We start from the raw sequence: 13,711 nt of genomic DNA on the forward strand, positions 1-13,711 counted from the left end.
AGATTTACTTGGGATTGTGTTTTTTTAATAAAAGATTGAGTTTGGGGAGAATTTTGACTTATTTATATTATAAAAATCTGTTAATTTTTTTATTATGTTTTGATCAGTAAATGTGGCTTACATAATTTCTGCTTCTCAATATTTTATTTTTGATCCAGAATTGAACTCATTCTGTAAATGTTTCATGGATGCTTAAAAAGAAGATGAATTCCTTCTTTGTGTATAGATATATAAACAAATTTTATTAATTAAATTATCCCAATTCTCTGATTCTTTATATTTGTTATTTAAACATTAAAGATTTAGGGTTAGGCAAAGTTCTTCCCATAAATTTCCCCCCTTACATTCATCACGGTTAATTATGCCTCCTCTTTTAAATCCTAGTTCCGTACTTACCAGCTGTGCCACCTCAGTCAAATCAGTTAATGTCTCTGAATCTTAAATTCCCATTTATAAAATGGAAATAATAATCTAATCCCCTATCTCATAAGAACAGCTTTAGATTAAAAATGTAATGGAGATATGGCAACTGGCACCGTGTCTGGCACATAATATGGTCAATAAACATCAGTTTTATTATCATTGGTATTATTATCACTATGCTCCCTTCATTTCTAACACTTTTTTAATTTGTTAATTTTCTTCTTTTTAGTGATATGTACTTGCAGAGAGATGGAATGATTGGTTTTTGATCAAACTGATCAGTATGCTTTCTCTATGAAGCATGACAGCATGATGGGCAGTGATTCAAAAGCAATAGTTTTTCAGACTAAGCTAGCAGGCCAATAGATCCAAAGAGATGTCCTCTCTCCTGTTGCATTAAAACCACCTGGAGAACTTTTTAAAAATAACTCCTGCTATAGCATTTCTGATTTGGGGGATCAACTGTTGGAAACAAGAATTTTAAGTAGCAGAAACAGTGATGGCAGTGGTCCATGGAGGCCAGGCAGGTCTGGGGGAGGTTTAGAAGTGGCCTAAACCTGGCCAGAGCCAGTGATGAGCATTCCTGTACTGGTGCACATCCATCCAGGTAACGTGGGTAGAAACCAGGCCTTCCGATGGACTCCATCATAGCAGGAAAAAGGGGGAAGGGTAGGAACAGAAAAGTAGACAAAAATTGGAATGGGCTGAAGTCAGACAATGGATGGCACATTTTTTCTGTTCCAGCCAAGCCCACACTTCAGCGGGAAAGATATATGCACCCCAAAGTAGTTCCTTTACCTGTATGACAAGGTTTTAGAACTACGGATGTGAGAGGACTCCCTGAGGAAGATCACGACTCAGGGAAAGCCTCACAGACAAGTGATATTTCAACTCTCCAGGATGACTAGGAGCCCACTGTAACAGACGAAAGGAGGACGGGAAGGTTGAGAGAAAACAGAACAAACTGGAATGGACTGAAGTCAGCAGAGAAAGTCAAAACATCTTAATTTCAACTAGAATGAACAAGGATGAATAGGTTAGTAAACAAGTTAGAAGCATTCTAGCCATTTCAACTTGGGCTAGTTACTTAACCCCTGTGTGTCTTTATTTACTCATTTGTTGACTAGGCACAACATAGCATCTACCTGACAGAGGTGAGAGAGCTAGAGAGTAAGTGCACACAGGCATTTAGTTCACAGTAAACACTCAAGGAAGATTAGGTTTTACTATTTTATTATTTCTGTTGTGTGTTTTGTTTTATTATTGTTGTTGTTTTATCTTTAATATCTTTAAATTAGAGAATATAAAATTATTTCTTAAATGATAATATACAGTGCCATTGAAGTTCGGGTGAACAAGACGCTAGCATTGCTGGTGGGCACGAAACTGTTTAGGAAAAAAATCAAAACTACAAATCAAGGGCCTTAAAAATTAATGTTTTTCCACTTTAACTCCCTAATTCTACTCTGGGCATCTATCCTAAGTAAATATTCTGAAATATGTAGAAAAAATATTTATGCACGAAAATGTTTATTATAGTATCATTTATGATAAAAAATAACTGAGAACAAAAAGATTTTAATCAGGCAACCATGAAAAATAATGTTTATCAAGCATTTACAACACCATAGAAAACGCATATAAATAAATGGAGAAAGGAGGGCATAAAAACTGTGTACATTATAATCACAACTCCACAACTCAGAGTATCTGCATAAGCAAAAAGATAAGAATCTGCATAAAAATGGTAACAGTGGCTACTTCAGATGGTAGAATTACATACAAATTTCCTCTTCTACTTTGTTATTTTTTCGAATTTTCCAAAATGAACATTTATTACCTCCATTATAAAAATACACTTATCTAAGCAGAGATTTGGTGATACTGAGCCTTAGGTCGTTCAGGGGCTATCGTCAGAGAGATGTGTGCTGGAAATGATTTGGAATGCCTCCCATTTCTATGCCTTTCAGATGGATTTCCTTATGGATGCTTCCTCTCTACAGCAAGAGCACAAATGACAACAATGCTCATGCACTCATGACCCTCAACTGTTTACATGGCAGGTGGCAATAACAATTGAGACCTGGAATGTCTCCCAAGCAGTCCTTCAAGCCAGCAGTGATATTTCACAGGGGGAGCAGTCTTGTGGAAGGAAAACACTCCCCGCTTCTTTGAAACTTCCTAAATGTGATGATGCGTGCCACCTGCCAGGCCTCCTCCCCACCCCTGCTATCGGCTTTATCCGTCCCCTCTCATCTTCTTCCTTTCAGCTCCCAGGCACACTCCTTGTGCTGCCTTTGTGCGGTTATCCTCGCTCCCAACTCTTGATGGTAATGTTCCCCCGCAGCTTTCATGCTTGTCAGTCTAGCTGCCCTCCAGAAGTCAGATGTCAAAAAAATCAAAGTTTATGTAGTACACTTTCATGGACAAATGAGCTTTCTCATATTTATTGGCACAAAAGTCACTTGGTTGCCCTTCTAAAAAAATATTTGTTATTTACTTCTTTAGTCTATTGCAAACAAATTTCCTTAGGAAAATAACTCCTCCTATTGATGCTGAATACACAAACTATTTCATTATTGACACTATATATTCTACAGTACAATGAAGAATAATTTTTTCCAGTAAAAAATTAACATATAATCAGGAAAGTGATTTAATAAGCAGGTTTTTTTCCTAAGACAACTTCTTACCTATATCCAATGGTTATATTTATAAGGCTAATTTCTGAATGCATGCAATTTTGAAAATGATGAAAGAAAACTTTCAGGAGTAATTTTTCAAATCTTTTTCAGGAAATCCATCCATAATCAAACTTCGGAAAGCAAAAATCTAAGTTGTAAGCTTCCCGTTGGTTATTTACCATGGCTTGGAGAATTTGGGAACCTGGTACCACATCCTGGTTGAAATACATGGCAATTATGTGTTCATATTCTTAAGATGCAAGGCCGAGAAAGAGGCCTCCCATACATCCATCAGATATCGTGATATCCTCTTGGAAAATTCTATTGTGTTTTCTATACTAGTGATTTCAGTTGTTTCTTTATTTTCTTATTTCTTAAACCTTCTTTTTGCTTTATTTACACATATTTTCTATTCAATTCTTGGAGCTACACATGGCAATGTGAAAAAGTAAACCACCAATCTTCCACAGATGATTCAACATTCATCAGATTTTTCAACATTCTGGAAATTTTCTGGCACAAATAACCTGTTACTCCACCCATTAAAATCTAAGGAGCTACTACTCAGTAGCTATTTTATTGTTGGCCTCAAGTAGGGCCAAATATTAAATTCCTCCTGTGGACCTTTTTGCAGTATCAGTTTCACACTGTGTGTCAAGAAGAGAAGTCTCATCCAATTTGATACTAGCTTGAAGTCTAGACTCTGCAAGAGACCTCAAATGCTGAGTTACAAGTCCAGAAGTAAACAAAAGCCACAATCATAGAACTTTAAGAATTAAAACAACAGATCCTTCAGGGTAGAACCATCTCCCTCTGCTAGCCTGAGTCCACAGGGCTACAGATGTCCCACCCCAAGCGGTATAATTCATCAACTTTTCCCATTAACATCCCAGAAGGATGCATCAGGGCTGAGAACCACTCTTCTCCTTTCCATCTTCTCTCTCTCTTTTTTTGTTTGTTAAGTTCACATCATTTTGTATTTTTTAAATTGAGGTATAATATGCATATACCATAAAAGCCAAGCAGTGTAATTTTACAATTTAGTGATTCTTAGTAAATTTATGGAATTGTGCAACCATCACCACAATCCAAGTTTAGAACATTGCCATCACCCCCCAAAATTCCCCAGAGCATGTTTGCAGTCAATCTCTGCTCCCACCACCAGCCAAAGGCAACCGCTGAGCCACTTTCTGTCTTTATAAATTTTTATTTACTGAGTATTTCTTTAAATCGAAGCATATGATATATAGTCTTTTGTGCCTATCATAATGGTTTTGGGTTTCATCCATGTTGTACTATATACCAATAGTTCATTGAATTACCAAATAGTATTTCGTTGTATGAATACATCACATTGTGTTTATTCCTTTACCAATTTATGGACATTTGGATTTGTTTCAGTTTTTGACTGTTACGAATAATCTGACTATGAACTGTCATGTACAAGTCTGTATGTGGGCATATGTCTTCATTTTTCTTGGATAGAGTCTTAATAGTAGAACTGCTGGATGAAATGGTAAGTTTATGTGTAACTTTTCAGGAAATTGTCAGACTTTTTCAAAGTGTTATTCCATTTCACATTCTCATCAGTTTCCCTGTATCTTTGAATCAACACTTGGTTTTCACTGTCTTTTTGATTATGGCTGTGCTGGTATGTGTAAAGTGGTATTTCATTGTGATTTTAGTATGCATTTCCCTCCAAGCTAATGATTTTGAGCACCTTTTCATGCACTTATTAGAAAATTTCTAGTCTTCTTTGATGAAATGTTTATTCAAGCCTTTTGCCCATTTTTTGTTTGGTAGTCTTTCTTATTATTAACTTGTAAGGGTTATTTATATTCCATGAATATAAATCCTTTATCAGATAAAAGATTTGAAAATATTTTCTCCCAGGCTGTGTCTTGTCTCTTCATTTTCTTATGATATCTTTTGAAGTTTAGACATTTTTAATTTTACTGTAGTCCAATTTATCAATTTTTTTCTTTCATGGCTCATGGTTTTGGCAAGTCACAAAGATTTTCTCCTATATTTTTTTCTAGAAGTGGTACAGTTTTAGCACTTACATTTAGGTGTATAATCCATTTTAAGGTAAATTTGGCATGTGTCAGGTAAGGATATAAATTAATCTTTTTATGTAAGGATATCCAATTTTCATGGAGCCATTTGTTAAAAACACTCCACTTCTCTCTTGTCTTCGGTCGTTTGGAAAGAACCAATTGCTCATACACATAAGGGTTTATTTCTGGACTCTCAGTTTTTTCCAATTGATCCCTATGTGTATCTCTATGCAATGCTACACTGTCTTGATTACTGTAGCTTCACAGTAGGTTTTGAAATTTTATAATGCAAGTCCTATATTTTTTTTCAAAATTGTTTTGAAGTTAGCCCTGATGCCTGCTGGTTAAACTTTGGCACTCACCATTTCGGCGGCTTGGGCTTGGTTCCTGGTCGCAGAACCACAACATTTGTTTGTCAGTAGCCATGCTGAGGTGGCAGCTCACATAGAATAACTAGAAGGACTTACAACTATAATATACAACTATGTACTGGAGCTTTGGGGAGAAAAAAAAAAAAGGAAGATTCGTAACAGACATTAGCTGAGGCTGAATTTTCCCCAGCAAAAAAAAAAGCACAATATTGCAATAAAGTATTTTTAAAAATGTTGTTTTGGCTATTATAGGTCTTTCGCATTTCCACGTAAATGTTAGAATCAAGTCAATTTTTAAAAAAAGTCTACTGGGATTTTGATAGGGATTGCATTGTATCTTTGGATCAATTTAGAGAGAATTGTTATCCTAACAATACTGTGTGGTCCAATACATGAATACGGAACACCTCTCCATAAAGTGAGATCTTCTGAAATTCTCTTAACAATATTTTATAGTTTTCAGTACACAAGTCTTGGGCCTATTCTGTTAAATTTACTCTTAAGTATTTATTGTTATTGACATTACTACAAATGAAATTGTTCTGTTAATTTTATGTTTGGATTGTTCATTGCTAATATATAGAAATATAATTGACTTTTGTATATTGATCTTGTATTATACCATGCATGACAAACTCATTACTAGTTCTAATAGGTTTTGGAAAGGAAGTAGATTCCTTAGGTTTTTCTAAACATAGAACCATGTCATTTGCAAATAAGAACAGTTTACTTCTTTCTTTCCAGTCTGGCTGCCGTAATTTCTTTTTTGTGTTATTGTACTGACTAGAAGCAGTGAGAGCAAAATTTAATCCCCGCCTGATTTCCACTCTTAGAAGGAAAGCGTTCAGTCTTTCACTATTGGGTCTGATGTTAGCTGCAGGATTTTCACAGATGCTTTTCTTATTATATTGAGGACATTCCTTTTCATTCCTAGTCTGAGGACAGTTTTTCTCACAAATAGATGCTCAATTTTGTTAAATGCCTTTTCTGTGTCTATTGAAATGAGCACATGTTTTTCTCCTTAATGTTATCAAGATGGTGTATTACAATAACTGATTTTCAAATGTTAAGTTAACTTTGCATTCCTGGGATAAATCCCATGTGATCATGGTCGTGATCTTTTTATATATTGCTAAATTATTTTTTTCAAATATTTTAAAGGATTTTTGCATCTTTGCTCATAGAGAGTACTGGTTTTTAGAGTGTTATTACACTATATTTGTCTGGCTTTGGTATCCACGTGGTACTATTCCAATAGGATAAATTAGGAAGTGTAACATCCTCTTTTATTCTCTGATAGAATTTGTGAAGGGTTGGTATAATTTCTCCTTTCAACTTTTGGTATATTTCACCAGTGAAATCGTCTGGGCCTGTGCTTTATTTTGTGGCAAGATTTTAAATTACTACTTCAGTTTCTATACTGATAGCTCTATTCAGATTTTCTATTTCCTCTTCAGTCAGTTTTGTTAATACACCTTGCAAGAAATGTGTCCTCTAAATTGTATAACTTTTTGACGTAAAGTTTTTCAGAATATTCCCTTATAATTCTTTTAATTTCTATAGAATCTGTAGCCATATCTTCTCTTTATTTGCTGGTTTGGGTAATTTGTATCTTATTTTCCCCTTTTTTGCCAAGAGTTTGTCAATTTTATTGACCTTTTCACTGAACCAACTTTTGATTTTACTGGTTTTCTCTATTGACTTTTTCTGTTTTTCATTTCATTGATTTCCATTTTAATCTTTATTATTTACTTCCTCCTGCTTGATTTAGTTTAGGTTTCTTCGTTTTGTTCTCATTTCTTAAGGTGGAAGCTTAGATTGTTGATTTGAATATTGAACATTGAAATATTATTGATTTGAAATATGCAAGACCCAAGCAATTTTGGGTCTTGCTTTTTTATAGTCTAACAATTTGTGCTTTTTGAGTAGGAAGCTTAGTCCATTCACATAATCACAATAATGTAATTATTGATATGGTTGGATTTACAAATACTGTTTTGCTATTTTTTCTTTTTCTGTCATTTTTCCCCCTTTAATCCTCTTTTATAGCCTAATTTGTAAGTAAATATTTTTAGTGTACCAGACATCCATTGATTTTTTTTAACCAAAATTTTAGAGTTATTTTCTTAGTCGTTGCTCTAAGATTTATGAGACACGTTTTAACTCACTACAATATCCTTCAAAATTACACTAACAATTCAGTAAAAGAGGGAAACTTTACTGAAACACATTCCCATTTCCTTCCTCCTTCTCTATACTATTATCATACATATTACATCTATATCTGTTATAAACCCTACAATGCAGTGTTAAAATCCTTGCTTTATAAATCTTTTAAAGAAAAGAATAGAAAAAATGTTTTTAGAGTGTTTTATATTTACTGCCTCTTCTTTTCCTCCTGTGGATTTGCATTACGTTGATGTTACTTTCTTTTACCCTGAAAGACTAACTTATAAAGTAGGTCTGCTGGCAGTGAATTCTTTTAATCTTTGTCTATTTCAGATTGTCATTATTTCCCCCTTGATTTTTGACAGATAGTTTTTTCCGAATATAGAATTCTTGGTTGACGGTTTATTTTTTTTAAAGGGGATTCTTTTTATGTTTTGGTTTTTGGTTTGGTATTTTATTCAGTGCTTCGAGTATGTCATTCTACTGCCTTCTGACCTCTATTGTTTCAGATAAGAAGTCAACTGTTAATGATACTGTCATTTACCTTTACATGATGAGTTACTTTTCTCTTTCGGATTTCAAGATGTTTTCTTTTTTTCTTTTTTGGCCTTCAACAGTTTGACTATTATGTATCTAGATGTGGCTTTCTTTGTGTTTATTCTACTTGAAATTCATTGCCTTTCTTAGATCTATGAATAAATATTTTTCATCAACTTGGGTAAGTCTCAGCCTTCCTTCTTCCAAATGGTTTTTCTGATCTTTTATTTCTTTCCTCTCCTTTTGGGACTCTCATTACGTGTTTCATGGTATACTTGATTTCCTATAGATCTCTGAAGATCTGTTCTTTTTTTTATCTTTTTCTCTCTTTTCATTAGATTAGATAATTTCTATTTCCTTTAGCTTGTTGAATATATTTAGAACAAGTGCTTTTAAGTGTTTGTCTACTAAATTCAACATCTGAGACACTCAGAGACAGTTTCTATTGACTGATTTTCTTTTTCTTGGTATGGGTCACACTTTGTTTTTAGTTTTTGGGGTTTTTTTGCATGCTTTATATTTTTTGTTAAATACTGTAAATTTTAGATAATATACTGTAGCAGTTTTGAATTTCAACTTTCTCTCCTGAGATTTGTCGTTGTTGTTTTGTTAGTTTGCTTAATACTTTGCCTGGATTAGATCTGTGAAGTCTCTCTCCCTATAGTATGTGGCTATTGATGTCTCTGCTCAGTGCATCTATTTTTATTTCTAATCCTGGCTGCCAACTTGATGTTCTGCATAGCCTGATGCTCAGCCAGAGGTTGGTCAGAGGTTGTTCAACTTTGTACCAGTAAGTTTCCACTCTCTGCTACTGGATCTGTGTTTGGACTGGGGAGTACATTCAAAGTTCAGGCCATTTTGCAGGTTCTAGGTTTTCATTTTCCACTCAGCCCTTGCAGGTCTTCTCCATTTTTTCTGCATGTGTGCACAGGCTTCATCTGCCAGGAATCTATGGAAAGTTTGGGCCACTCTGGTCTCTGCTGTGCATATGCATAGCCTCTGCACAGTTTGGGATATGTGGAGAGCTTATCAAGCTACCTATGGCTCTCTCACCTTGTGGAATTCCCTGTAAAATCACTAGTTAGTGTACTGTTCTGTTGCTTGCTCCAAACACACCCACAACCTCAGGCTGGTGCAGCCACTTTTTTCCCTGTCCACTTGCCACCAAGAGCAGCTATTTAACACCACCAAATAAAGTTTACCTGTCTTAGCACTGGAAGCAAAACTGCTGATTTTTTGGCCTACTATGCCCTGGATCATCTGCCATGTGCACAGAGGTGGAGGTAGGGAAGGAGGGAGAGATAATGCCTAGACAAGAACACCACAGACTCGTGTTGTTTGTACATGAAGTTCAATAGCTTTCATGAGTAAGTGTTTCCCAGTTTTTTGTAAGCCTTTGGTCAATTTCTGGAGCACTCAAATAGCTGTTTTTGACAGTTTTATCCAGCTTTATACTGCTTTTTGGGGAAAAGATTTATCGATTTCCTTACTACATCAGGCTAGAAATGAATCTCTCTCTTGTTTGTAGTTTAAAAAAGTGAAATAAGAAAAACAGAGAGAATTTTATTGTTCATTAGAGTATGACTGATTTCCCAAAAATTGACAAGCCTTCAAGCAAGATACCTTTTATCACTCTCAAATTTTGGACCAACCCAGCTTGCATGAATCAAAAAGAGGAAATTTATCTTTAAATTAGAAAAAATACCCCAGTGTAACTATTCTTAGGGATACAGCAAGCTATAACATAAAATTTATGACGCGGGGCATCAGGCAGATCAAGACTCAAAATAAATCTTGGCTATATCAATATCACTCTGGGCAATTAAATTAACCTCTCTATCTCATTTTACCAATTAAAATAAGGATAATGATATCTAGTTCACAAGGATGTTGGGGGGATTAAATATGACAGCAATTATGAAAAGAATTTGCTGAGTGTCAGCAAGTAGTAATTGCTTAATTGATATTTATTTCTTATTATGTACTTTTCTGCCGTCTTTCAGAAACTCAGTGTTCTCCTGGCTAACCTGGCACCTAGGAAAGGGTCTGCTTTAATGGGTCTAGACAGTATGAATAGATGCTTCACTTTTACTTGGGACATTCTCTTTTTAAGGCACAGGTCTGAGTTTGGAATCAGAGCTCTGATTATGAAGAGAGGTTTTTCTCTTAAAGGAATTCAGCCCTCAGAAAGCATACAGATTTGTTTTGCTTTGTTCTGTTTTTGATAGGTGGCCTTCGCCAAGAGCCCTTAAAATTGCATCAAGGGGGACAAGATTATTAGGGTGAATCAAATGAAATTAATTAATATTGCACCGTTTTTGATCTACAAAAATGGTTCAACATAGTGAGTTGGAAAGAAAGCTGACTTAGGCGTCAGGAAAGGAGGCTTTATTCTACCACTAATCTGCTGTCTGAGAAGAGCAGGGTCGTACGTTCTGTGATCCTAAAGCCCTCTCTGGGGATGTAGGGTACTTCGGATCGGATCTCTCCGTAAGCATTTTCTCCTCCTCCTGAACCCAATTTGATCTCTAACAGGATGTGAACTGCCAGCAAAAATCGATAGTCAGCCTGTCAGGGCAGTGTTCCATAGAATGACAAAATTCTCTCCTTGACCAAACTCTAACCCAGGCTCCTCTGAGCTCTCTGTTCGACTAGGCCTTAACCTTAACCTAGAAAGACTTGAACAAACACTGACATAGCTGCTACCAGCTCAAAGCTGCAATCCTAGAATGACCCTAGCCCCCACTGAAAGAGAAAACTGAGAAAACTCAAGGCTGCCAAAGGAATCTACTGCTTGTTTTAGCCAATCTTCCTGTCTTAGAAGATAGGACCCCTGTCTCCCAATCTTTCTGGGAGAAGAAAAGTCTAACTTTGAAAAGTGCCAGTTAACAAACCCAGGGGGCTTCACATGGACCAACCCTCCCCTTCCCGTTTTTAATTTTTTCACTTTCCTGACTCTACGGAGCCTCTACTCACCTCCCCCCCATTCCTCCATTCTCCCTTTAAAATACCCAGTTACCACTGTACAAATCAAAAAGGAGTTTAATTCAGACTCTTTCCTATTGCAATGGTATATTACTGATTAAAATCTGTCCTTACCACTTCGAGTGTCTGGCCTTGTTTATCTTTGACATGAATAACCCACGTTTTGGATATTTTCTAGGTAGGGAGGAGAATTAGCAGTGATGTATCTTCCCGCAGGAATTCTACCAGGTGATTGGGCTTCATAGAAACAACACTAGGCTTTCAGAGGAATTTGCACAATTCTTCTTCAAAAAAACGTATCAGCGATTGCTGGATAAATCAAGAAAATTCGTTTACTCAAAAATAATTTTCTCAAGTTAAAAACAACATATTTCAAATAAAAAAAGAAAAATTAGTACTAATAGTATTGTTACCCAAATAAAATCATTATTTTCCTTTTGGAGTATTTCTTTGGGATTTTTTAATATATGTTTTATGTAATTGTAATAATAATGTTTATAGAATTTGTCTCCAGTTTTTCACATACTTGGACATCAGCATCTTTCTCTGTTATTGCAAAAAATTGCATGGCTGTATAGTATTTCATCATCTGAACGGACCTGTACTTATTTTAATAATTTCCTATATTAGCATATTTAGATTATTTCCAATAATTTTTATACCACACATAATGCTATGGGGAACATCCTTTGGCATAATTTTGGTTTTTGTGATATTTAGAAATATTTTGTTAGGATAGAGTCCTAAATATGGTTCAAAATATATGAAAAATTGGTTAAGTTGAAATAAGTATTTATTGAGTCTAATGTGCACAATGCAGGGTGTTACAAGCTGAGACAAATAACATTGCATTAAGGATAAATTATTCACAATACTAGAGACATACTCTCTCAGTCACTAGAGAGAACAGGTAGTAGTTTTGGGGACCAGGTGTGTGAAGTAAATCACGCTAATGGTCATGGTTTAGTCTTCACTTGCTGTCATCAGAGATAGTTACATTAGCTTGGCGTCAGAGAAAGGAGTAAGGCCTTTCCATTCTAAAACTTAGGAAATAACACAGATTTATTAGTTAATTCATAATCTAAACAAGTGGTGCATGGCATAAAACAATCAAACTCAGAAATATCTCCAAAGCATGTCATCATTTTTATATTATTCAATCCACACTGTGAGGTGCATTAACGTAAAAAGATCAGGACCGGGAAATGGTATCATTAGTACGTAGAAGCAATTGCCTTGTTAATGATTCAAAGCTCATTTTTCTCATGCAAGCAAGATTTATGCTGAAGCTCTACTGTGTTCATTCCTTTCCTAGACTATGGGTATCTAGAAAGGAAGCGTGATGTTGTCATACTGTTTTAGGAATGGGAGGCTGTCTCCCTGCAAAAACCAACACCTCCAAGCTCCCTGTCCGTGCTCTTCCCTCCCTCTCACGCCACTCCGCGATGTCTTGGTTCCCATTCTGGCTTTTCTTCAGTCTGGATTCTGCTTCGTGACTTTCCCTTTTCAACATTTTGGTCTACCTTCTCCTACCTGCAACAAAAATGATCACTTCTCTTTCCTAGGCTGTAACTCTAAGAAGGCAGGGATAGCATCTCTCTGGTTCACAAAGCAAATCAAGTTTCTAGACTTGACTGGTACATAGTAGGTCTCCAAAAAAGGGGACTGAATTAAATTTGTTAAATGCGTCTGATTTTTTCAGCAGTTTACCTGCTGATAAGTTGTCTGAAAAATTATTCATGCGTTGGGTGACTCCTCCCAGGTAACTAAGGCGTTTTACCAAAGCTATTCTGTACCCTAACCCTAATGTGTGAGAAACGTAGGAGTTCCAAGTATTATAAAGGAAATAGGAAGAAAGACGAGAGGGAAGGATGAGAAAGTGATTTGCTGCTTTGCTCCAGCTTCATGCCCTAAAGATCACGGCAATCCTCTTCTCCAAACCCAATGGGATGCTGTTGCCCTTAAGAGTCTGTCCCTTGGCTTAGACAGGCCTTCGAGGCCACTGCATCTGTAGTACAGCACCTAAAAGCTCCTTGGAGGCAAGATAGCACTGGCTTCCATCTCAACTCCTCTTACAATATTGCAACTTTGGGCAACTTACTTAAGTTTAGGGAGCTTCAGAGTTCTCTTCTATAAATGGGAAAAAATAATAAACATCTCACAGGCTGTCATAAGGATAATGAGACGCTGCATATATGGAAGCTTGAACAGTGTGGCACATGGGAGGTTCAGTGCATGCTGGAGCTCCTCCTGGTTTCCACCACCGCCCTCAGTACCCTGGACCTGGGCCACGCTGAGTTGCCTGCTGTTCTGTCGTTGTGTGTTGGTCCTTACCAATCTCGTTTATCTGTTCACGTTGTTTCTTTAACTGGCGAGCCCACCTTTGCTCCTCACCTATACCTTTACTTTTTCATTTATTTAGCATCTATCTATTGACTGCCTACCATGTGCAAGTCTCTGTGCTACACACCAGCTGCACAGTGAT

Source organism: Equus asinus, chromosome 27 (genome assembly GCF_041296235.1).
Source record: "Equus asinus isolate D_3611 breed Donkey chromosome 27, EquAss-T2T_v2, whole genome shotgun sequence".
NCBI classification, from domain to species: Eukaryota; Metazoa; Chordata; class Mammalia; order Perissodactyla; family Equidae; genus Equus; species Equus asinus.